The sequence below is a fragment of the Leucopleurus acutus genome, assembly GCF_964270905.1.
Source record: "Leucopleurus acutus genome assembly, chromosome: 8".
Taxonomy (NCBI): domain Eukaryota; kingdom Metazoa; phylum Chordata; class Mammalia; order Artiodactyla; family Delphinidae; genus Leucopleurus; species Leucopleurus acutus.
This window is the reverse complement of record NC_139151.1, coordinates 106,932,117-106,957,499: the sequence shown is the minus strand read 5'-3', so window position 1 is coordinate 106,957,499 and position 25,383 is coordinate 106,932,117. Positions and strand designations below refer to the sequence as shown.

The 25,383-nt window shown below is 51.4% G+C and overlaps 1 protein-coding gene across 3 annotated transcripts in view; it reads left to right on the top strand.

Moving 5' to 3' along the window:
* SHANK2 (SH3 and multiple ankyrin repeat domains 2) overlaps window positions 1–25,383 on the top strand; it is a gene marked incomplete at its 5' end in the record, with an annotated part of 546,538 nt that overhangs the window by 21,721 nt on the left and 499,434 nt on the right. For all 3 annotated transcript variants that reach the window (XM_082845188.1, XM_082845187.1, XM_082845190.1), the window contains one exon: window positions 2,621–2,721. The remainder of the gene's footprint in view (window positions 1–2,620; window positions 2,722–25,383) is intronic.

Below are 25,383 nucleotides of genomic sequence, written 5' to 3'. Positions count from 1 at the left end.
TTCTGTTGATCTGTGTCCCTATCTGTCCTCCATAACCACACAGACTTGATTACTCTGGCTGTGTACGTCTTGACATTGGGTAAACTGATTGCCCTCACTTTATTCTTTTCCAAATTCGTTTTGGTTATTCTGGTTCCTTTGTTTTCCCATGTAAATTTCAGAATAATATTGTCTATATACACACAAAAAAATCTTGCTGGGATTGTGTCCCACCCAACTCTTCCCAATTTGGGAAGCGTTGACGTCTTGACTGTGTTCCACGATCAGGGTATGTCTCTCCACTTCTTTAGATGTTCTTTGATTTCTTTCACCGATTCGTGTAGACTTCAGTGTACAAGTCTTGTACGTGTTTTGTTAGATTCACACCTAAGTATTTTATTTTTTGAGCAATGGTAAACGGTATTGGATTATAAATTTTGGTGGCCACATGTTCATTGCTAGTATGTGGGGATGCAGTTGACTTTTATATGTCAATCACGTATCTTGTGACCTTGTTCACAACTCATGTATTATTTCTAGGAGGTGTTGTTTTGGCGATTCCTTGGGATTTTCTACAATCACGTCACCTACAGATGGGGACAGTTTTATTTCTATCTTCCCAATCTGTATGGTTTTGATTTCCTTTTCTTGCCTTTTGTGCTAGCTAGAACGTCTACCCCTATGGTGAATGAGAATGATGAGAGCAGACATCCTTGCCGTGTTCCTCATCACAAAAGGAAAGCATTTAGTCTTTCCCTGTTTGGAATAATGTTAGCTGATGAGATGAAGTTTTGCAAATGCTCTTGATCAAGATGAAGAATTTCCCCTCTTCCTATTTTTGGGAGAGATGTTGTCACAGATGGATGTTGAATTTTGTCAAATACTTTCTCTGCGTTGATTGCTATGACCGTGTGATTTTCCTTCTTTAGCCTGTTGGTATAGTGTATTACATACATTTATTTTTAAAATAGTTATGTATGTACGTATGTGGCTGCATCGTGTCTTATTTGCAGCACACGGGATCTTCGTTGTGGCATGTGGGGTCTTTTGTTGCAGCACGCGGGCTTAGTTGCCCCGCAGCACGTGGGATCTTAGTTCCCTGACCAGGGATTGAACCTGTGTCCCCTGCATTGGAAGGCCGATTCTTAACCACTGGACCACCAGGGAAGTCCCTATAAATTGATTTTTTAAAAAAATATTGAACCAGCCTAGCATTCCAGAAATAAACTCTACTTGTCATGATATATAATTCTTTTCGTATAATGCTTAATTCTATTTGATAATATTTTATTAAGGACTTTTTACGTCTATATTTATGAGAGATATTCTCCTGTGGTTCTCTTTTTTGTACTCTCTTTGTATGGTTTCAGTATCAGGGTCATATTTGTTCCGCAAAATGGATTGGATTCTATTTTGTGGAAGATACTGTGTAGAATTGATGTTTGTTCTTTGAACATTTCATGGAATTCTTCTGTTTTAGCCGGCTTGTTTTGGCATCACTCTCACAAGGGAAGTGTTCCTGCCAGGTGGAGGTAGATGTCCAGCTTCTTCAGTTGACCTCTATTGATACCCAAGTGGGGGGGGGGCTCCTGTTATTGCTGGTGGGGGAGGGGACCTGCTCCCCACGTGGTCTCCCCTGATACCGTGGTGGGGGGTGGCCTCATTCTTGCTGGTGATGGGGAAAGTCCTGACTCTCCGTTAGCCCTCTTCTGACCCCAGTCCAGCGGAGTGAGGTGGGGGCGTGAGGGAGGGATGCCAAATGCTTGTGGAAATCCAGGCTCCCCGAATGGAACCAGAGGAGGATTTGTCACAGCTCGGTAGGGAAGAAAGTCCCAGCTTCCACCTCGGTTTATTTGATCCCCCCCAGTGGAGGTTTGGGTGCCTCACGGCAGCCGCACAAGGGGAAGCCCAGGCTCCCCCCTCGGCCTCTGCTGCTATGAGTCAGGGTGGAGGCCACAGTTTTCCTGTGATATCTGGGTCGAGTAGAGCAGTTATTGTCTAAACGTAGTCCTTTTCATCTGCCATTTTCCTGGCGTTTTGGCTGGAGAGAATAGTCATTCGTTGTGGCTTTTTTTTTTTCTGCTTCTATTGGTGTTTCTGGGTTTCTGACTTCTTATCTCCCAGTCTGGGATATGAGGTTCTCCAGCCCGGAGAACTGACCACCGTGCTGTTCCCTGGGTCCCTGGTCCCGGCCCATGCTGCCTTCTCTCTACCTCTCAGAATCTTATGTTTGTTTCCTGTACGACATACTGGGTTTTTCGTGGCTCTTCTTGGGAGGAGTAGGGAAAAGTGCGTCTACTCCATCTTTCCGGAAGCAGAAGCGCAGCCCCTGGTTTTCAGCTCAGAGATATCAGGATGCACTTGAAGTTTTAACCTCTGCCTCTTGGGGCCTCCATCTCAGCGGTCCCCAACCTTTTTGGCACCAGGGACTGGTTTCGTATCAGACAGTTTTTCCACGGGTGGGTGGGTGGGGGTGATGGTTCAGGCAGTAATGTGAGCAATGGGGAGTGGCTGTAAATACAGGTGAAGCGTCACTCACTTGCCTGCCGCTCGCTTCCTGTTGTGCAGCCCGGTTCCTAACAGGCCGCGGGCTGATGGGGACCCGTGCGCTATCTGACCATGACCTGGTTGTCTCTTGCAGCTCTGGAAATCTCTCCTGTCTCCATGCCTTGACCCACTGGAGTGCAGACGGTTCCTGTTCCAAGAGACCTTTCTGCGGGGCCCAGTCGGACAGCACCTCTGGTGAGTTGGGACATCTTCTTCTTGTCCTTGTCATCTGCGAGCCTATCTCCATTGCCATGGTGTGGTTCGCCTCCTCCCTTTGGCACTGCGGCCAGAGGATGGCCAGTTTCTCGCAGTCAGGGCCCAGGTGCTTGTGTCAGGGTGGGGAGAGGGTGGGTGGAGTTGCCCTTGGCGCTGGGGGAACAAGCCTGCCCCTTGGTGCCTGGCTGATGTGACCTTGGGGGAATTATTGGGACTGTGGCGGAGGCTCCGGGTCTGGCTCCTTGTCTGTGCTCTGAGATGTCCAGGCTGGACTCAGCCAATGTGGCTAAAGTGGATGATGGGGGAAGTGTCACAGGTGCCCCACCTCCATGTTTGCTTGGATCAGGGGACACCTGTCTGTGTCCAGCACAGGGACCACGGAGGGAAGCCCGCAGTCTGTGGTTCCGCAGAGATGTGCCCTGTGCTCAGAGTCTGGTGCCCGGAGCTTGTTATACGTGCTCCACTGGCTTCGTTTCATCTGTAACATGTGCTTAAACTTGGCATTTGCTGAATGTTGCCTAAAGGCTGGGCTTGTACCATGACTCACCTCATGAAGAAAGGGAAATGATTGCCATTCTCAGGTGAGGGGACAGGCTCCCAGCAGTTAGACATGCTGCTCATGGACTACTTGGTCCTGAGAGGCTCCATCCAGCCCTGGCTCTGCACAGCCTGGGCTCTTTCTGGTGCGACACCCGGCTGCCCAGCCTGGCTCCGCATACTGGGGACCAGAAAGGCAGGTCTGTGAGGTCCACTCCCCGTTGGACACCGTTTCTCAGCCATTATGAAAAAATATCATTGCCTATCCATGGAGACATTTTGGACCGTTTTTCCAAATTGTCCACCCCAGTGAAATTTTAATACTATGGAAAGGTTGTATATCTGTTCATGTTCTGCTTGTATATCTGTGCCTCCTACTTAAAAACACTAAGATCCGTCTCACCTTCCAAGATTCCATTGAGAGTGCATGTCCCGGACTTACAAATACAGCAGGCAGGAGCGGAATGTCGGAGCCACGCCCCTGCCCTGGTCCTGGTCTCCACTGCTTTTGGGGGTCGCCTCCTAACTGGTTTCCTACCCCCAGCTTCCCAGCTCTGCAGTCCTGCCTGAAATCCAGTTCAGACGCTCTCACTGTCCTTGTTCAAGCCTTTCCGTGTGGTCATGATTCCCTCCATGTGCCCTGAGCGTCTCTGGCCTCTGCTCTTGCCCTCCCCCGGGCGCACACGGGCACTCACCTGGCGAGCGGTGGTGATGGGCCCCATGGAGGACCAGCCCCCGCTGTCTCTGCTGAGTGGGCAGAGCCTACAGTCCCCTTGTCCTCTGTTCCTCCTCGATGCTGGATGCTGGCCCCTCGTCGGGAACCCCCAGCTCTGAACCCCACGGTACCTGCTCGCTCACTGTGGCTCAGTGGAGAGGTGACAGGTGGATGCACGTGAGATGCGCGACTCTAGTGGAGGATGTGGCAGCCCTTTCTTCTAGAGGCAGAGCAGCCTCAGAGAAGGAGGGTGTCCAGGTCTGAGGGAAGGTCCCGCGCTAGGCTGAACCGTACATACAGCGTCGTCCATAAGGCCTGCCTTTGATGCCCTTGGGATCGGGACCTGGGACTTACTTACCATTCATTATGGTGGCAGCTGGTGGCAGAGCACTAAGCCCCCGTGCAGCGTGTTTCTGCATCTGTGCGTCATCTGCCTCAGGCCGGATGGGGGGCTTGTTGGCTCACGACGAGGTCGAACCTCTCTGAGCCTGGGTTTGCACCAAGGCCCTCTGACCTCCTCCAGGTTTCTTCCTGAGAAAGGACACTTGACCATTGGATCTGAGCGTTTGCTTGTCACCATTCCGGCGTCTGAGATAGGGTGCTGCCCGGGCTGGGCCTCCAGCCTCTTCTTAGAGAACTGTTATACTTACCATTGGCCCCAAGCGGTGGGAGCATTTGATTTCAGGATCTGTCCCTGTGACCATGGTCATTGATGTACAAGGGGAAAGAGAAGAGGTTTTCAAGCTGGACCGGACGGCCCTTTCGCGCCAGGAGTGGACGTGTTGTAATCTTGGTTTGCCGGCCAGGGTGCTTTTCGCCCACACAGCGGGCTGTCTCCAGGCCAGGGGACCAGGTGTTCATTGGGAGGTTAGGCGTCTCGGCTGGAGGAAGGATGGTGGCCCTTGTGCTGTGGACGGGGAGGGTTTCCATCTCTCGGGAGTGGATCTTCTTGAGCCCAGGAGGTGCTGCGTCCCGGGTGTGGGCGTAGCTGAGGCAGAATTCTCCATCAACCTCAGGTTCATCTGGGCTCTTCATCTCCCTCTCAGCTGCTTCTCCCGCATCCTCAGGTGTCCCACAAAGCGGCCCTGCCCCTCAGCGGCCTCTGGGTGTCCTGGGGCCTCCATTCATCACGGATGCCCCCTGTGTGGGCGCCTCACCGCACCCCTGCCCTGGCTGAAGCAGCACCTTACAGGTGAAACATTCATCACTTAATAAACCCATGTGGATTCTGGGTTTCAGACCTTTCGGAGTGACCCCCTCCTGCTGCCACTCAGAAAAAATGGAACGTTACCCTTGCGTGGTAATTTAGTGAGTAGCCAGATGTCACGTGCTGAGTGGCAGAAGGGTTCCACTTCAGAGTAACAGAATTAACGTACAGTGTTGTGCATTCTCACCGTGATTCAATGAATCACAGATGGAATGAATTCAAAGATTCGGTTTTTGGGAAGTGGTCTTTATACTGCCTCAAATTATTGTTTCCACTTGTGGGTATAATCACACAGCCCCCTAGGGTGCCGGAGGATTTCTGAGGTTCCAGGTGACTCTCCTGGCGGTGACGTGACACATCCAACAGGTTTGGGTGAAGACTCTGTCTTCGGTGATGAGATTCAAGTAATTCTCTCCAAAACTGGGTGCCTAGTGTGTTCCTAAATCAGGGCTGGCAGACTGTGGCTCACGGACCAAATCCCACCATCATCTGTTTTTGTAAATCCAGTTTTTTAAAATTGTGATAAAATACACGTTGCATAAATTTTTACCATCTTAACCGTTTCTGAGTGGACAGCTCAGGGGCATCAAGTACATTCACATTATTGTGTGACCATCACATCTTCCACCTCCGGAACCTCCCACCTTCCCAAGCTGACACCCTGGCCCCATTCAACACTCGCTCCCCCTCCCGTCCCCCACCCCTGGCCCCAGCATCCTACTTTCTGTCTCTATGGATTTGATGACTCTGGGGACCTCCTGTGAGTGGAATCCTAAAGGATTTGTCCTCTTGGGTCTGACTTTTTTCTCTGAACATACTACCCTGAAGGTTCATCCATGTTGTAGCCTCTGTCAGAACTTTCTTCTTTTTTAAGGTCAAATAATCTTCCAGTGTATAGAGATCAAACTTTGTGTATCCGTCAACTGTCAACAGACATTTAGGTTGTTTCTTTCCACCTTCGACTGTTGTGATTAATGCTGCTCCGGATATGGGTGTAAAAATACCAGTTCTTGGGCTTCCCTGGTGGCGCAGTGGTTGAGAGTCCGCCTGCCGATGCAGGGGACACGGGTTCGTGCCCTGGTCCGGGAAGATCCCACATGCCGCGGAGCAGCTGGGCCCGTGAGCCATGGCCGCTGAGCCTGCGCGTCCGGAGCCTGTGCTCCGCTACGGGAGAGGCACGACAGTGAGAGGCCCGCGTACCACAAAAAACAAAACAAAACAAAACAAAAGAAAAAAACCCAAACCAGTTCTTTGGGGGATATACCCAGAAGTGGAATTGCTGTGTCACATGGTAATTGTACATGTAACGTTTTGAGGAGTCGCCATACTGTTTTCCACAGTGGCTGCATCATTTTGCACTCCCACCAGCAATGCCAAGGGTTCCAGTTTCTCCACATCCTCACCAATGCGTTTTTCCTGTCTTTTTGATGGTAGTCATGCTAGTGGCTGTGAAGTAGTATCTCGCTGCAGTTTTGGTTTTCATTTCCCCAGTGATCAGTCACGCTGAGCATCTTTTCATGTCCTTCTTGGCCATGTGTGTGTCTTCTTTGGAGAATTGTCTCTTCAGGTCCTCTGTCCATTTTTGAATTGGGTTGCTTGACTTTTGTTATTCAATTGTAGAAACTCTTTATATATTCTGGATTTTTATCCCTTGCCACATATGTGATTTGCAAATCTTTCCTCCCACTCCGTGGGTTGCCTTTTGTAAGTAAAGTTTTATTGTCACGCAGCCATGCTCGTTCCTTCTTGTATTATCTCTGGCTGCTTTCATGCTACAGAGGCCGAGCTGAGTGGCTGTGACAGAGGCCGTGTGATCTCAGAGCTGAGAATATCTACGGGCTGGCCCTTTACACAGAGTTTGCTGACCCCTGTTCTAAATGATCTCGGCACATCCAGCGCTGACAGCAGATCAGATGCTGAGAGCTGCTCTCCGTCCACAACCCCGGGGCCGTGAGCACTCAGCCTGCGGGCCCCTGGCGTCCTCCTGGCCTGAAGGCCTCTGTGTCTTGGTTAAGTTGTGTGGCTTCTTCTTGTGGCACGTGCGTAGGAGGTGGGCTCCAGGCAGGGGGCTCCTTCCTCCTGGGAGCAGGTGATGTGGCGTTTAGGGACTGCCCCTAACCAGTGACCCCAGAGGAAGGCTCATGACGGACCAAGTCAGGACGCTATGGGCTGCCGCTTATGCTGTTCATCCTACTTCCCCTTCGGTAGGGAATTCCAGAGATGTAGGCGATGGCCTTCCTTGGGCTTGGATCTGGGCCTTGGGGGCTGTTAGGTCCAGGCAGCCAGAGGGAGGCCCAGGAGGCAGCCAGAGGGAGGCCCGGGCCGGTGTCGCCCCGGGCATTACAGGAGGGATTAGCTGTGTATGTAAGAGGTCGTGGGCCCCGGGCATGTCCAGCAGCTTCACCACGAAGGGGGGCGATGCTGTACAAACCGCGTGGACGCTGCTTCCAGAGGGGTCCCCCGCAGCCCCCCACATCTCAGATTGCAGTGAGCCGGGGAGTGATGGTGGGCGAGGGGTGTGGACATCGAATGGGGGCCACTGTCTCCAGACGTCTGGCTCCGAAGGGCGGGGCGTCTGCTGTCACCGTCTGTGTGTCGTCTGCAGGACAGAAGCACAGTAGCTTTGCTCTCCACCCAAAGCCCCATCCTGGGTCTGGTATGCAGTCAGTAAATGGGGAGCAGGTGACTGTCCCCTCCCCGGGGCAGTCCCTGTGTAGGCCCAGGCGAGGGTGATGGTACCTCTCTGAGCTTGTGTGAAGGAGGTGGCCCTCAATCACTGTTATCTCCCCAGAGGGACCCAGGAATCTCCAGGAGGAGCGAAGGGTCGCTGTGTGGGGCCGTTGGAAATGGCCCTAAAGGTATCAAGTCCTCATCCCAGGACCACACGTGTCACCGTGCACAGTACAGCTTGCAGATGTGATCAAGTTAAGGGTCCTGAGATGGGGCGTTACCCTGGATGATCTAGTTGGGCCCCTAACACCATCAAGGAGCCTTTACAAGAGGGAGACGGAGGGAGATGTGAACACAGAGGAGACCCCGTGATGACAAAGGCAGGGACTGGGGTGATGCAGCCACGAGCCCCAGGACACCTGGAGCCCTGGAAGCCAGAAGAGGCAGGAAGGACCCTCCCCTGGAGCCTCTGGAGGGCACTAGCCCTGCGACGCCCAGATTTCAGTCCAGTGAACCTGATTCCAGACTTTCGGCCTCCAGGATGGGGAGAGAATACATTTGTGTTGCTGTGAGCTGCCCGGCGTGTGACACTTTGTTATGGCAGCCCCGGGACGCTCATACAGCACGTGGATCTGGATTTGGTTGGGGAACAGGGTCACTTTTCAGTGAGAAGGAGGAGAAGCGTGGGCCTTGCGTGTGGCCGGGGCTCAGGTTTCCGCCGGGGTTACCTTGATGGCAGGCCGGTCACCGCGGGAAGACGTGACGGCCTTTCCCCAGGTCACCGCGGCCCAGCTGAAACCTTGGGGAGGGGCCTTGGAGCTGGCGTAGGCAGGACTGCCCTCATGCTGTCACTCTCTACAGGACGTGCCCCCAGATAAGCCGCCAGGAGAGGTGTAGCCTGCTCTGAACGCAGCTCCTGCGGGCCGCGAGCATCTCCCCTCTCAGCCGGGCTGGGGACGTGCTGGCCGGCGTCCCCACGCCGGCTGCACATTGCTGGGCCCCCATGGAAGTGCCCCGAGTATTTCACACATTCAGAGTTTCCCTGCACGAATGTACACCTTGAGTGCTTCAGCCTTCTTCCTAGGCCTGGAGGTGAAGGTGGGCACCTGGAGGCCAGCCCACACGCCTCCTGCCTATGGTCTTTCTGGGCGGGTAAATTCTGCTCCGGCTGCCCCAGTATCTTCACCTCTCATCAGGACAGAGGGAGCGAGGCCCGAGGGGTCGGACGACTCCCAGGCCACCCCCGCCCCCGACGGCAGCACATGGTTCCACACTGTTCTTGGGTGCATTCCCCGTGCCCGACGGTCCTGTCCCAGCCTCTAGGTTCCCGCCTCTGCTCTGTGCACCACCCTTCCTGGCGCCCGTCCCCTCGGCTGTTGGGAGACCCCACCTCCCGGGAGGCTTCCCTGTCTCCACCTTTGCATGCTCTTTGTGACCCGCTGCAGGCCCCTGGGCAGGGCACGATGCAGCTGCACCCTCGGGCATCTCGGTGCCATTGCAGGGATAAGCTCAGTGGCCCTGGGTTACCCACTCCTCTCCCTCCGCCCTCTCCCACCACTTTAGACCTGGTTACCCAATGAGGCAGGTGGTGGTGGGAAGCATCTCCCAGCGTCAGGGTGGGTGAGCAGTGGGACCACAAAAGCTGGTACAGGCACGTCCTCGGGCTTCCAGAGCCCCGGGCAGGGTGTGTGATGTTGAGGAGGGTGCATGGGTCCAGGCGGACCGGAGTGTTCACAGGAGCTGCTGGGTTGCTCTGAGGAATGAGGTGGAGGCTGTGAGTCTAGGGAAAGGCGTGGTGGTCATTGGACCCATCATGTAGATCCTTCCGAATAGCTTAGCCAAGGACCGCGTCATCGTCTCGGCAGTAAGAGCCCCTTCATGCGGCATGTGTCAGGCCCTGCAAACAGCACCTGGGCTGCTCACCGACGCTCCCCCTCAAGGGTGAGGACAATCGAGGAATAACAAGAACTGGGTTTGTTTCCCCAAATGGGTCGTCTCAGTCTTAGCAAAAGGGCCATGTCATTTTGCTTTGACTTTAGAGCCTGGCCTGAGGAACAAGAATTCTCGGGTATCTTGTTGAAATTGCAGATTCTAAGACCTCCTCCAAAGGAAATCCAATTCAGTAGGAATCGGCCTTGTTTGCCTGCTAACCAAATGATTCTGCTGCAGGCCCCATGGGTAAAACTCTGCTTTAATCATTAGGCTAAAGTCATTAGGCTACGACCAACCCGTGGGCTGAGAGCACATTTTTGCAGCCACGTGTGGTATTTATCTCTGAGCTTCCTGGCAGCCAGGGAGAAAAGGGAAAGATGGAATAACAGTTCTCTTGTCTGATATTAAATTAGCTCCTCTGGAGAGCAGATTTTTCTTAGCACTCTAGCCTAGGAGGAATGTTTTCACATAGTGTTTTCAGTTGTGGTTTTGCCAAAAAAAAGAAAAACCCAAATAGTTTTCAAAAACCGTTTGACCTCAGTGAAAGCTGAGGACATAACAACAACATTTTCGAGGTGGACGGTAAGCTGGGGGGTTCAGGTGTGTTGCTGTCTCGTAGATTCAGACGTAGGACTTAAGGAACCATGGTCAGAGGTAACTTTGGCCAAGGGCAAGGCTTTTTGCAGAAGAGAATTCAAAGAGAAGAAAGAAAGAGAATTGAATGACTGTGTGATTGCGTTTTATGTGAAATGCCCCAAGCAGGCAAATCTATAGAAACAGGAAGTCATGAGCGGTTGCCAGGGGTGGTGGGGGTGAGGGGTTGGGAGGGGATGGCTGAGAATTGCGGGTTTCTTTCTGAGATAATGAAAGTTGGTTTAATATGGATAGAGGTGATGGTCTGCCCAACTTAATGATTATGGGAGAACCCACTGTATCGTGCCCTCCAATGGATGAGTTGTGTGGCGTGTGAATTACATCTTCACCAAAGTGTTTAAAAACAAAAAATTGATGACGTTAGTGTGTCGCACTGAGTCCAAGGTTGGGTGCCAGGGGGTCGGAAGGAGACGACTTGGCCTGATGAAGCCTCGGGGAGCTTCCTTGGGGTAGGGAAGCTTCTCGGGTTGCAGCCTTCCCCGTGATCCCCCCTAAACCATGGCCCTGAGCAGTGGACCGGCCATCGGGTCAGCGGGGCTCCCGCCCTGGCCCGAGGGTCTGAGTTGGACGTGGTCGCGTGTCCGAGGATCCCAGGAAACGGGAGGAACGGGCACTGAATTCCATGTTCTCACGTGCTGGTGTCTCTGTTCCCCGAGACAGTTTTATCTGCAGCCCCGAGGCTGCTGAACCAGCTCTTTGCAGCAGGACTTGCCCGAATGTGGCTTCCCTGGGTGGAGCAGGATGGGTGTGCCCTGGGTTCTCTCGGCAGAAGTCTGGGTCTCTCCCGTCCGCTGAGCCCGGGCCAAGTGGGTGGAGATAGCCGGATGGAATGAGTTAGGATCTGGTCTCAATGTAGGGCGGAATATACCGAGGCTCGTAGAGACGGCTTCCTGGTAAGAAAGGAGCTGGATGAGAGTGACTGTAGGTAAAGGGATCGTAATGTGAAAATAAATATGTATGTATGTGTTTCAAGTGGAACAAATCGTGTAGCCAAACCAGGAATTTTCTAGGGTGGTGACACTGGGTGTTAACCACGCTTTCACCGGGGGATGGTTTTATGAGACTGATCCCAAAGGGGCCGTGTTGAGGGAACCCGATTAGGAACGTGGTGTCCAGAGCTCATGGCTGTTTCATCGTCCAGGGGTACACCTGGCAGAGAGGGTCTCATGCAGCCACTAACCAGGAGGGGGCCGATGCTGGCCAGTCGTCCGGTTCTGCTGGAAGGGACAGCGGCCGCATGGCTTTACAACTGCAGGGAGTCACCAACTTGCTGACTTCACCTTTCCTTGTAATTCACCGAAACAAACATGTCAACTTTCTGGTGTATGAGGTGTTCCTATCGCAGACTGTTGGAAATAAAATTGAAGGTGTTTGGTTGGATGCAAATTGTCCCTTTTTCTTTTTTACCGTTGGCATTTTTATTATATTACGAATTATCACCTGTCTGCCTACGTAGCAAGCCGATGTCTGCAATTTTGCTGTGGTTCCACAGCCATGGATGGGAAAAATAGTGCAATTTACCTGTCTGTCAAGAGCGCAGTCAGGGATGAAGGGAAGGGGTGCTGGTTCCCACGTTCTCTAAATATTTACGCTTCTGTTCATCTTTTATATTTATTCCTTCCACCTGGATGGCAGGTACACAGTCGCCTTCCAGTGCTAATTCTCCCTGGATGTTTTTAGAGGGAGCGGTTCCGCTAATCAGAGCTGTTTCACAGTCACGAAATGGATTCAAAGTAATATTTAATCCAACACATGGAGGAAATGCCGGCCGCCAGGACGCTGGAATGTAGAGCAGGCCCATCGGGTGTTTGTCGTGAGCACGGCTGTCTGCTGTGTCGCCTTCCGAAGTTGTCATCAGTTGGCAGGGGGCGCGGGGAGATCTGTGAACCAGCTTGTTAAGGAAAACACAGAAAATTTTGCATTTATGCCCCTCACCCCGCCCCCGTACTGTGGTAGCACAAACGCCTGACAGTGCAGGGGGCCCTCGAGCTGGTTTGCAGAGTTCGTTTATTATTTTTCCCTCATGTGTTCACGGAGCGATTGCTTCAGAAAACACTGAGGTCCACACAGACTTGGGGCACACGGCATCAGAAATCGGATACGGGATCCCAAGGATGGGGTACGAGGCTGGTCCACGGGCCCCTTGAGCTGATTGGGGCCCTTCTTCTGCAGCCGCAGCCCGAGGGCAGCTCTCCCTGGGCCTGTCTTGTCTGCAGCAGCCATGGAAAATGACTGTTGGACATGGCCCCGTGGACACCCCTGCCCTCCAAGTGACCCCGCAGACTCTGCCACTCCCCGCCGCCAACACGCTAACGCACAACATACACCTTGGGGGGTGGCATGGCCGGTGGACGGTGGGAAGCCCTGGCAGCCCTGACCCTTTCTGAAACATTCCACCTTGTGGGATTCAGAGGTAATCCAGAGGCTCCTCGTCCCCCTTTGGGCAACTTGGGCCTCCTTAAACTTAATCCCAACAGACAGGTGTGAGAGGGCCCAGGTCTGATGCCCATGTCAGGCCAACATCACTCGCTCTGTCCTGAGAGGGACTGCGTCACATGCCCCGAACGTCCCGGCGTCCATTCCTCTGCCTGGCGTCCCTGTCTGCATCCCTGGACAGGCCATGGGGAGATGGTGTTTCTTTTCTTAAAAATTTCATTAAAGTAGAGTTGATTTATATGTTGTGTTAATTTCTGCTGTACAGCAAAGTGATTCAGTTATGCACATATATATAGATATATTCTTTTTCATATTCTTTTCCATTGTGGTTTATCACAGGATATTGAATATAGTTCCCTGTGTTATACAGTAGGACCTTGTTTATCCATCCTTTATATAATAGTTTGCATCTGCTAATCCCAACCTCTCAGTCCATCCTTCCCCCACCCCCTCCCCCTTGGGAACCACAAGTCTGTTTTCTATGTCTGTTTCTCTTCTGTAGACAAGTTCATCTGTGTCATATTTTAGATTCCACATATAAGTGAGATCATATGATATTTGTCTTTCTCTGTCTGACTTACTTCACTTAGTATGATAATCTCTAGGTCCATCCATGTTGCCGCAAATGGCATTATTTTATTCTTTTTTATGACTGATATTCCATTGCATATCTGTGCCACATCTTCTTTATCCATTCATCCATTGACGGGCATTTAGGTTGCTTCCATGTCCTGGCTATTGCAAATAGTGCTGCTATGAACACTGGGGTACATGACCCTTTTTGAAGTATGATTTTCTCTGGAAATATGCCCAGAAGTGGGATTGCTGGATCATATGGTAGTTCTATTCTTAGTTTTTTGAGGAACCTCCATACTGTTCTCCACAGTGGCTGCACTAATTTACATTCCCACCAACAGTGGAGGAGGGTTCCCTTTTCGGGGAGATGGTGTTTCTGTGGCATCTGCATCCTGCATCCCTTCCCCAAGACTGGCTCTGGGTGGCTCCACGGCAGACACTGTAGGCGGTGTCCAGGTAGAGAGAACTAGTTTGGGTGGCAGGAAGCACGCCCCTGGCCTCTCTTCTGTGTCTCTGATCAGGCCTAGGCTGAGGTGGTCCAGGTGAGACCTGGGTGGGGCCTGCCTTCAGGAATCCTGCTTCCCCTAAAAGTGCAGGGGTGGCTGGTGGGGCCCAGATGCCCAGCGACTGTATGGGACGCACACCTGTCTCAGGAGTCCCGGGCGGTACCGCGTCCTGCGTCTTCACATGGGGAGTCTGTCACCCGAGAACTTGTCCATGGGGAACGCGGGTCCCTGCCCAGCACAGGCTCACCTTACCCGGGGGCTGGCAGCTGTCCTGGGCAGCGCAGACGGGAAGCGCGTCGGATCCGGTTACCTGCCTGGGGGGTTGTCCCTGCAGCCAGTTCTGGCCGGGAGACGTGCTTACGAGCCGGGGCGCTTGCCCTGGTCCTCTGGTAACCCTGGGAGCAAATGATCTCCACATTTCCTCTGTGCTGTGCGGTATGTGATTCTTGTTTGGGTTTACATTTTTCTAGTTTTTCAACTGTACTTTAATAAAACTTACGTGCTGCTAAATTAATCCAGCTGTCAGTCTCCCCACCCCTCCCATGTAACTCTTCTCCCTAGAACTACAGCCACGTATAGGACCGGATGTTCAGGGCTGCCCAGACCATACACACGTTCAGTGATTCTCTAGAAGGACTCACAGGACTCAGCCCTGTGAGTCCAAGCTATCAGGATTTTTTTTTTTGCCGTACGCGGGCCTCTCTGTTGTGGCCTCTCCCGTTGCGGAGCACAGGCTCCGGACGCGCAGGCTCAGCGGCCATGGCTCACGGGCCCAGCCACTCCGTGGCATGTGGGATCTTCCCGGACCGGGGCACGAACCCGCGTCCCCTGCATCGGCAGGCGGACTCTCAACCACTGCGCCACCAGGGAAGCCCAAGCTATCAGTATTATAGTTACACTTTGTTGGAAAGGATACAGATGACATTCAGCTGTTGTAAAGGCTCGTGGGCCAGGGTCCAGGAGAGACCAGGCACCAGCTCCCAGCTGGCCTGTCCCACTGGAGACTTACAAACAGCACTTGATTCTTCCAGAAACCTTGTGTGACGACACACGTGAGCTACTACTGCCAGTTAGGGACATGCCTTGCAGCCCGGAGTCCAGGGGCTCACATAGGCGTGGCTGACCACCTACAGGCTGACCTTAGTCTCCAGCCCCCCCCAGAGGTCAAGGCCAAGGCCCCCCTACCATAAATCACGTTCTCAGTGTAAATGACCTGATGTGGCTCAGGGCAGCCTATAAACAAAATCACTCTTCTTAGGAGGACATTCCAAGGGCTCAGAGGTGCCCTGCCAGGAGCCCAGCAAGGGTTTGGACAACCCAGGCCCTCTGTGTTCACCCTTTCCTGCCAGCAGCGGTTCGGAGAGGGTCCAGGGTCACATCTTGGTTCTCCCGTGTCTTAGCTCTGGTTTAGGAAGTTTTTCTCTCTCTTTATGTCTCTGTTTCCTTATTGGTAGAATAGGGGTGATTCTGGATAAGTACAGGGGTAAGGAGCTTGAAGACAGAACGACAACCGACGAAAGAGAGTGACTGTTCTAGGCACGCCGGTGACACTGATGAAAACATGGCCACCCACTGCAGAGAACAGGCCGCGGGTCCTCAAAGAGTTAAACAGAGAGCTGCCATACGACCCAGCAGTTCCACTCCTGGGCACGTACCCAAGAGACATGAGCACGTGTTAACATATGTCTACATATGTCCCCGAGGGTGAACCTAAAACTGCTAAAAAAAAGAAACAGTCTTAAAAAATGGACAAACAAACAAGAAAACAAAACTGCCTGCCTGTGTTTCACCTCATGGAATCTGGAAGAGACGTGGACACATGTGACCGCTCATGGCAGCGTTATTTACAATAGCTCCAACGTGTAAAGAGCCCAGATGGCCATCAACAGATGAATGGATAAACACATGTGGCCCATCCATATGAGGGAGTATTATTCACCCATGAAAAGGAATAAAGCCCGGACACACGCCACAACATGGACGAACCTCTAAAACGTTATGCCGAGTCAAAGAAGCCAGACATAAAAGGTCACACATTGTGTGATTCCATTCATATGAGTGCAGTGAATGGGCAAATCCCCAGAAACGGAAATTGGATTCGTGGTGGCCAGGGGCAGGACTGGCTGGGGGTGTCGGTGCTATTTGGAGGAGGAAGGAAGGGGGAGTGACCCCTAATTGGCATGGGGTTTCCATTTGGGATGACAAAAATGGCCTGGAATTAGATACTGGTGATGTTTGTACAGCATAGCTAAAAACCACTGAATTGTACCCTTTAAATGGTGAATTTTATTTCCATATTACAAATGGCTAAAAAACAAAAACCAAAAAGCCTGAATACCACAACACACCTCGCAGAAGGGCCAGAATCCGGAACATTAGCATCAGATACTGGAGAGGACGTGGAACAACAGAAACTCTCGCTGCTGCTGGTGGGGATGCAAAATGCTGCCGCCACTTTGGAAGCCAGTTTAGTGGTTTCTTACAAAACGACACATGCTCTTACCGTGTGACCCAGCCGCTTCATTCCTTGGTATTTACCCAAAGGAGTTGAAAACTTGTGTCCACACGAAAACCTGCACACGGATGTTTCTAGAACGTTATTTATGATGGCCAAAAATTGGAAGCCACGAGATGCCCTTCAGTAGGTGGATGGATACATAAACTGTGGTCCATCCGGGTGATAGAATATTGAATAATATAATAATAGCACCGAAAAGAAACGAGCTATCAGCCATGAAAAGACAGGGAGGAACCTTCAATGCACAGGACTGTGTGAAAGAAGCCGGGCTGAAAAGGCTGCACGCTGTATGCTTCCAACTATATGAAATTCTGGAAAAGGTAAAACTGTGGAGCCAGTGAAAACATCATTTGGTTGCCAGGGGTGTGGGTGTGGGGAGGGATGAACAGGTGAAGCGCAGAGGGTTATTAGGGCAGCGGAAATGCTCTTCCTGATTCTGCAGTGGTGGATACATGTCATTATATACCTGTCAAGACCCACAGAATGTACAACACCGAGAGTGAACCCTAATTTAAACTGTGAGCTCTGGGTGACGGTGACGTGTCAATACAGGTTCATCAGTTGTAGGAAAATGGATCACTCTGGCGGGGATGTTGGCGGTGGGGGATGTGTCGGGGCAGGAGGTACATGGGAGTCTCTGTACCTTCCCTTCAATTTTGCTGTGAACCTAAAACTGCTAAAAAAAAAATAACAGTCTTAAAAAACGGACAAACAAACAAGAAAACAAAACTGCCTGCCTGTGTTTAGGAAGAACATTCTGTGTTTTCTTTTTAAGCATATTCAGATTATCTTTATTTGATATTGATTATATCTCTGGACTCCTGGTTTTCCCATTTAATCTGTGTGTTTATTACTTTTCACCTCATGGAATCCCGAGATTTTAGTTGATTTACTTTTTTTTTTTAACCATGGAGAAAAGATAGCCTCTTCAATAAGTGGTGCTGGGAAAACTGGACCGCTAGGTGTAAAAGTGTGAAATTAGAACACTCCCTAACACCATACACAAAAATAAACTCAAAATGGATTAAAGACCTAAATGTGGGACTTCCCTGGTGGCACAGTGGTTAAGAATCCTCCTGCCAAATGCAGGGGACACGGGTTCGAGCCCTGGTCCGGGAAGATCCCACATGCCGCGGAGCAGCTAAGCCCGTGCACCACAACAACTGAGCTTGCGCTCTGGAGCCCGTGTGCCACAACTACTGAAGCCTGCGCACCCAGAGCCCGTGCTCCGCAACAAGAGAAGCCACAGCAATGAGAAACCTGCGCACCGCAACAGAGAGTAGCCCCGCTCACCGCAACTAGAGAAGGCCCGCGTGCAGCAACAAAGACCCGACGCAGCCAAATAAATAAATAATTAAAAAAAAAAAAAAGACCTAAATGTAAGGCCAGACACTAGAAAACTCTTAGATGAAAACATAGGCAGAACACTCTATGACATAAATCACAGCAAGATCCTTTTTGACCCACCTCCTGGAGAAATGGAAATAAAAATAAACAAATGGGGCCTAATGAAATGTAAAAAGCTTTTGCACAGCAAAGGAAACCATAAACAAGAAGAAAAGATAACCCTCAGAACGGGAGAAAATACTTGCAAACGAAGCAACTGACAAAGGATTAATCTCCAAAATTTACAACCAGCTCATGCGGCTCAATATCAAAAAAACAAACAACCCAATCCAAAAATGGGCAGTAGACCTAAATAGACATTTCTCCAAAGAAGATATACAGACTGCCAACAAACACATGAAAGGATGCTCAACATCATTAATCATTAGAGAAATGCAAATCAAAACTACAGTGAGATATCATCTCACACCGGTCAGAATGGCCATCATCAAAAAATCTACAAACAATAAATGCTGGAGAGGGTGTGGAGAAAAGGGAACACTCTTGCACTGCTGCTGGGAATGGGAATTGGTACAACCACTATGGAGAACAGTATGGAGGTTCCTTACAAAACTAAAACTAGAACTACCATACGACCCAGCAATCCCACTACTGGGCATATACCCTGAGAAAACCGTAATTCCAAAAGAGTCATGTACCACAGTGTTCACTGCAGCACTATTTACGATAGCCAGGACATGGAAGTAACCCAAGTGTCCATCGACAGATGAATGGATGGATAATCTCTTTTGAGGTCAAACGCCGTTCTCTCTGCCGGGGGCTGGCTTTCCTGCCTGGCCTTTTGCTGTTTTCTCACATCCTTGGTGCCTGTGACGCTGTCCCCAATAACACCGACTCATGCAGCCCTTCCCCCGAGGTCAGCTCATCCTGGAGGGGGTCGTGGGCTCTCTCTTCCAGCCTCAGGGGATTGGAATTCCGCCCAGCAAGGCGTGAGGTCCTTCCATGGTTGCAGGTGACCCGACCTGCTTTAGAGTCATCCTTGCGGGGTTGGCACTAGGGACCGTCGCTGGTGGTCACACTGTCCTCCTCTCCCTCCCGACGCAGCTTGTTTTCATCAACTCTTCGACATTTATTTGAGTCTGACTTCCGTGGTGGCCTTTGTGTTTTAACCAGAAACAGAACTTGTGTCGTAGTTGTAGTTTACAAAGTGAGTGCGCAGAGATTGTCTGATGTAACCGTAAATTACTTGGGAAAATGAGAACTACAGCTTCATGTGACAGGTGAAGGAGCAAAGGTTCAGAGAGGTCCAGGGACTTTCTCTAAGTCACACAGCAAGTGGCCATACCAAGGCTGGTCCCCGAGGGTGACACACAAAGGGGCATGGGCTGCGCGTCTGTCGTGGTGGGGTGGGCAGGTGGCCAAGGCAGAACAACAGCGTGGAATTTGGGGAAGTGGTGCGTAAGCGCCAGTGCTGGTGGGGTGTCACAGACAGCTCTGAGCCCAGCAGGTTAAGCCTACCGCGGGACGTTCGGGGGTGGAAGCCGCAGCCACCACTGAGGGCTCCAGAACTACTCATGGCAGTTTCAGACTTCACACAGGGACTTGGTGGACGAAAAGTGTCGCCGCTCCCAACTGTGCACCCTGAGGGGACTCAGGATGGAGAAAAGCAGGATACTGGCCCTAGAGAGCTGAGGTGCACATCAGAGGAACGATTCCAATGAGCCCAGACTCTTGCATCTTTCCATACAAAGTGCTAAGTTCATTAACTTGAGATGTCTGGTTTTTCTTTGATCAACAGTGATCTTCTGATGTTTCAATTACCTGGTTTTGTTGCAAAAACTCCTGTATATCCTAGTTCCTCCCTGCGTCCTCTGAGAGGCTGTTTTCCAGACTTAAGTCCCCAGCAAGTCCACCAAATAAAACATAATTCTCAACTTTTAGGTTGCACATTTTTTTTCTTTTTTTTCAGTCAAGAAGGTCTGCTGGACCAAGAGTCCTGGCTTTCTGACTCTGGCTCAGAGTAAGCCGTGGTCAGGATCGGCATGGGGATGGAATGGAGTCCAGGGCCAGCCAGGGTCCCTTCCTCTCCAAGGTCAAAGACTGGTAGTGAGAGGGTGGAGTGTTCCAGACAAGGTCCTAAGGAAGAGGGCATCTGTTTCCCGTGCTCTTTCTTAGAGACGTCTCCTAACGTAACACGTGACCCCTCAGCCAGCGCCTGCAGGCTCCCTGCATGAGGTGTGACCCCAACGGGGTTCCGGATGCCGTGCAGGCAGCCCTAGCCTCCACTCTGCTCGGGTCACCCACAGAATTCATAACATAGAAAAGCCAAAATGCAAACTCATGTCTCCATCCTGGAAGGTTTGGTGTGAAGCTGATGTGGGGCAGTGACCAGATTGGTGCTCGGTCAGCTGGGACTCGCTGGACGTTGTCCCCATCATTGTCACCATGTTTGAACTTGCTCTGACTTTGGAGTTCACAGCAGGGGTGCCTACACCCGCCTCTCGTGGCCGGGTGGTGATTAAGTCTTGTTGCTTTAAATGCCCTTTCCTTGGGCGGCACAGGTGTGGAGACATGGCTCAGAAATTTCCTGCCACTTAATCAGCAGTTATTTATAGATTGCCTACCGGGGTGCCCTTTAGAGGATGGAGACGATGTCTAAGACGGACAGGGTCTCTGGCCTCGGGATTTATTGTCCAGTTGAGCAGGTGGGATTTGCCCAGATGGAGAGACAGAGGGAGCAAGATGGTCTGTGAACACTGCACACCCCAAACCTGGCTCCAGTGGCCCGATGGAGGGTGGGTCATGGGCCTGTGGCCCAGCCCTCAACCTGACCCGTCCCCTTCCCAGCCTGGGCTGGCCCAGCCCTTTGCTCAGATGGGTGCAGTGACTCTGCCGGTCCCATTATGCAGTCCTGGAGAGCCCTGACTCAGGTGCTAACTGTGAATGAAAAATGTTGCTTCCCTATTAGTAAACAAAGGATGTTGCAGCCAACAAGCCAGTAGAGCTGCCCCTGGTATTGAGCCCTAAGGGAACTCAGGATGGGAACGAACGGGATACTGGCCCTAGAGAGCTAAGCTTATATCAAAGAAATGATTTCCGTGAGCCCAGACTCTTGCATCTTCCGGTCCATAGAAAAGTGCTAAATTCACTAACTTGAGATGTCTGGTTTTCCTTAATTAACGGTAGTCTTTTGATGTTCCGACTACCTGGTCTTTGTTGCAAAAACCCCTAAATATTCTGACTTCTCAGCGCCGTCCCTCCGAGCTGTCTGAGAGGCTGTTGTCTGCTGGGCTTGAAGGCCTCAGAAAATCAGCCCAATAAAGCGTAATTCTCAGCTTTTAGGTTGTGCATTTTTTTCATTCGACGCAACTGAAAATCTGTTCTCCGTTTAATTCTGTTAACATTCCCAGTGGAGAGGAAGCTCTCCGGGGCAGGGATTTTAGTTGGTTTTGGTCAATGATGTGTCCGAAGCACCTAGGCAGAGAGCTGGGCATGCAGATGGTGCTCGAGAAATAGTCGCGAGGGCTTCCCTGGTGGCGCAGTGGTTGGGAGTCCGCCTGCCGATGCAGGGGACGGTCCGGGAAGATCCCACGTGCCGCGGAGTGGCTGGGCCCGTGAGCCATGGCCGCTGAGCCTGCGCATCCGGAGCCTGTGCTCCGCAACGGGAGAGGCCACGACAGTGAGAGGCCCGCGTACCGCAAAAAAAAAAAAACAACAGAAAAGAAATAGTTGTGAGAACGAGAGGATGGGTCCTTCTGAGTGATCCCTGGGAGAGTCCTGGTTTGTCTTGCCAGGGAGCCTTTGAGACTTCTTAGAAACTCACTGATCTTCCTTTTTTAGCAGAAGGAGCCAGAGGCAGGCTGAGAGCCTGGCTGGGCCGGAGTTCTGGGCTGGATTAATAACCTTCACATCTCTTTCTATGGCTGTCAGTGAAAAAATGTTGACTGCCGTATCGGTAAACAAACGATGTTGCAGCCATCAGGCCATCCCATTACAGCCGCCCCCAATGCTGAGTCCTGAGGGAGCTCAGGATGGAAACAGGATGCCCCCTGCAGCCACGCCCTGCCCCGAGAGAGCACAGGATATGGGCCCCAGATAGCAGAGGCGCGCGCCAGAGGAATGAGTTCAGGGAGCCCGGACTCTTGCATCTTCCCGTACATAGAAAAGCGGTAAATTCCTTAACTTGAGACGCCTGGTTTCCCTTTAATTAACAGTCGTCTTTTGATGTTCCCGCCACCTGGTCTTTGTTGCAAAAACTCCTATATGTCCTGGTTTCTCCCTCACCTCTTCAGAGCGGCCCCTCGGAGTTATCTGAGATGCTGTATCCAGGGCTTAAGTCCTCAGTTTTGTCCACAGAATAAAACATAATTCTCAACTTTTACATCGTACATTTTTTTTAAATTTTTTTTGCGGTACGCGGGCCTCTCACTGTCGCGGCCTCTCCCGCTGCGGAGCACAGGCTCCGGACGCGCAGGCTCAGCGGCCATGGCTCACGGGCCCAGCCGCTCCGCGGCACGTGGGATCCTCCCGGACCGGGGCACGAACCCGCGTCCCCTGCATCGGCAGGCGGACTCTCAACCACTGTGCCACCAGGGAAGCCCTGTACATTTTTTTTTTTTCAGTCAGCAGCTGGCTTGATGACAAGCGCTATGCCCATGGGAATCTCCCACTTTGCCCCAGAGGTTTCTCATGTAGCAAAGAGAACTTTGGGTTACTTGTGATTTTAGAATTAATATTAAGTTTATTCAAGGTACAGACCCAAAGACTTGACTTCCCTAAAACTCATGAATTTGATTTACAGCTGTTATTTATGAATCTAGTTGATTTTCTAATCCCTTAAGAAGAGTGGGCCTTTGATAGCAGTGGGATCTCACAAACTCAAATGCCCATGAATTCTAACAAAAAATTCTGCCTCGGGGATGAAAGTAATTATTTTATTACTTTCACTAGTAAAGCATAACCTAATTATATTGAAAATCCGGGACTCTTACATCCTCTGAAACATTCTAGAGAATTTTCAACTTTCTTAAAAATTATATTGGGTGTAAAGTCTTATGTCTGAATCTACCATTCTGTTGCCTATTTTGACCAGGCTAACAAGTATAAACAGGTACAGGGTGTAAAAGTGAAACCTTATGGCTGGATTTAACGTGTAATCCTAGTGAGGTGCTTTTGGTGTCTTTTCTTATGTCGCCCTTAGGTTTAAGGCTTCTTGGGGTTACAGAGCATGGACCCATGAAGGAATCAGACCAGTTGGCAACGTGGTCCTTTAGTCTCAGGCCTGGGGTTGGCCATCTCCCAGGGCGTCCGGCTGGGACCAGGACCTGTGTGGCTTTGTCCAGTCCTCCCTGACGTACAAGGCCTCGGTCCTGCAGCCCAGCAGCCCAGGGTCCTGCTCAAGTACAGAAGCCTGGATGCTTCTTAATGCTTTGAATCTGCCATCCTAGCTCGTAAGGAAATCTGTAGCCAACTCCCTCAATGGCTTCGTGCTGTTTTGCGTTTCTTGGGCTCCCCTAAGACGTTTAAATTACGTCCAGCTTGGCTCTGAAGACAATTTATGGCCGTGTCATCAGATCCTTCACACCTGCATGTAGCTTCCTATACCTTTATTGGGCCCAGAATTCTATACTGTGCTCTCCTTGAAATCTGCTCCGGTCCCATCCTGGTCTGCCTTTTGGCTCCAGCAGTTAAGTCATGTTTACTGGCGTGATTCTGGTTTTTCTTTTTAAATAAAATTAGAGTTTAGAAAAGGGAGGTGATTCAAAGAAGACCAAGGAGTGAGTAACGTTGGGGCATGAGATCATTTGTGAATAGTTGAAGGTAGAGAGTGGGGGGCTGCAGCAGATGCGGCGTGCCCCCTCCCCACACCCCTGCGGGGTTCCCAAGTCGAATCTCAGCCCTGACCTCCCAGCGCTGTGCTGGGGCCCAGGGACCACGCCAATGCCAACAGCCGCCTGCCTTTTAGTTGCACCTGAGGCTCAGCCACCTGCAGAAAGATCTCAGATGCAGCCTGATGGCCACTTGGGGAAAGCTTTTCCCGTGAATTGCCTGGACACCCACCCTTCCCATTCCCCACCCACCCCGGAGTTGGTGGGGATCTATCTGGTGTTGTAAGGCTTTGGGGTTCTTTCTGTGCCGTGATTTCCTTGTAACACAGAAACGATGGTGCTCTTGGCCTGGCCACTCCAGCGATGGTGCTGTCAGGGGCTGAGCTGTTTCCCCCAAATTCAAGCGTTGGTGTCCCAACCCCCAGGATCCCAGAATACTGCGACTAAAGTACCACATTGCTGTATTTGAGCTGGTCCTTTAAAGAGGTGAGTAAGGTAAAATGAGGTCACTAGGGTGAGCCCTAAATCCAGTGTGACTTGAAGACAGACATGCACACGGGGAGAAGGCCGCGTGAACATGAAGACGGCCATCCACAGCCAAGGAGAGAGGCCTGCGGCAGCTCCTTCTCTGGCAGATCCCACACGGAACCCACCCTCCCGACACCTGGATCTTGGACTTGCAGCCCCAAAGCTGAGAGGCAGTAAATGTCTGTTGTCACCCCATCTGGAGTGCTTTGTGTCGGCAGCCCGAGCAAACTACTACGGGCACCAAGGGGCCAACAAAGGGACAGAGACCTCCAGGCCGAGGGCTCACTGCAGGAGGCAGTGGCATCCAGGGGGATGCTGATGGCGAGCTGGACCGGGACTCTGGTGCCCTTTGACCTTGGAGAAGCGGCAGGTATGTCCAAGGCTCAGTTCTCCCGTGTGATGGCGATCCCGGCACCTCCATTGTGTCGGGTCAGGAAGACTTTTGCTCCAGGTCCAGCTGTGGGATGTGGAATAGCTCTGTCGACAGTAGGTAAAGCCAGGAAATGGGTTCACCCTTCTGGCAAAAAAGTGGCAAAAAGTTAAGTCCCCTTTGACTTGGAATTGCTGCAGGGCTGTGGGGAGGCGGCCCCAGGATCCGCGGGCTAGAACGCCAGGCCGGAAGCCCTCCCAGCACCCTCCTGTGAGAATCGCCATCATTTCGGATCCCAGCAGCTCCTGTGAGTTGAGCGTAACGTGGCGGAGGCGTCTGGCTTCGGCACAGCCTCGGTGCCCATATTACCTCTCGGCATCACCTGGAGGCATCTGTCTCTATGTGCACCTGACAAGGCAACCGTGAGAAGGATTTTATTCCTCCCTTGTTCTTTTCCTAGTACTTTCCGAATAACCAGGTTCGGTTCTCCAGAGTTGTCTAAGGTAGTAAGGAAGGTTGAGCTACTCTGCTTTTGTTTGAATTGCATGTTTACCTTTGGCAGAGACTGTTCATACACTAGTTATTAGTTATTATACTAGTTATATTATTATACTAGTTATATAGTTATTATTTTAGTTATTAGTTATTTCCTCGGGCACCCTGCAGACGATTTAATTAGGCAGGCTTGATTGCCTTCGCTGAGTCTTGCTTTCTCCTGTCACGTTCATGAGCCGATAGCCTCGTGATGGCTTGATAAAAACTCTCGGAAAAAGAAAGCCCTAATGAGTACAGATTGCCTTGCAATTTGCATTTGCAA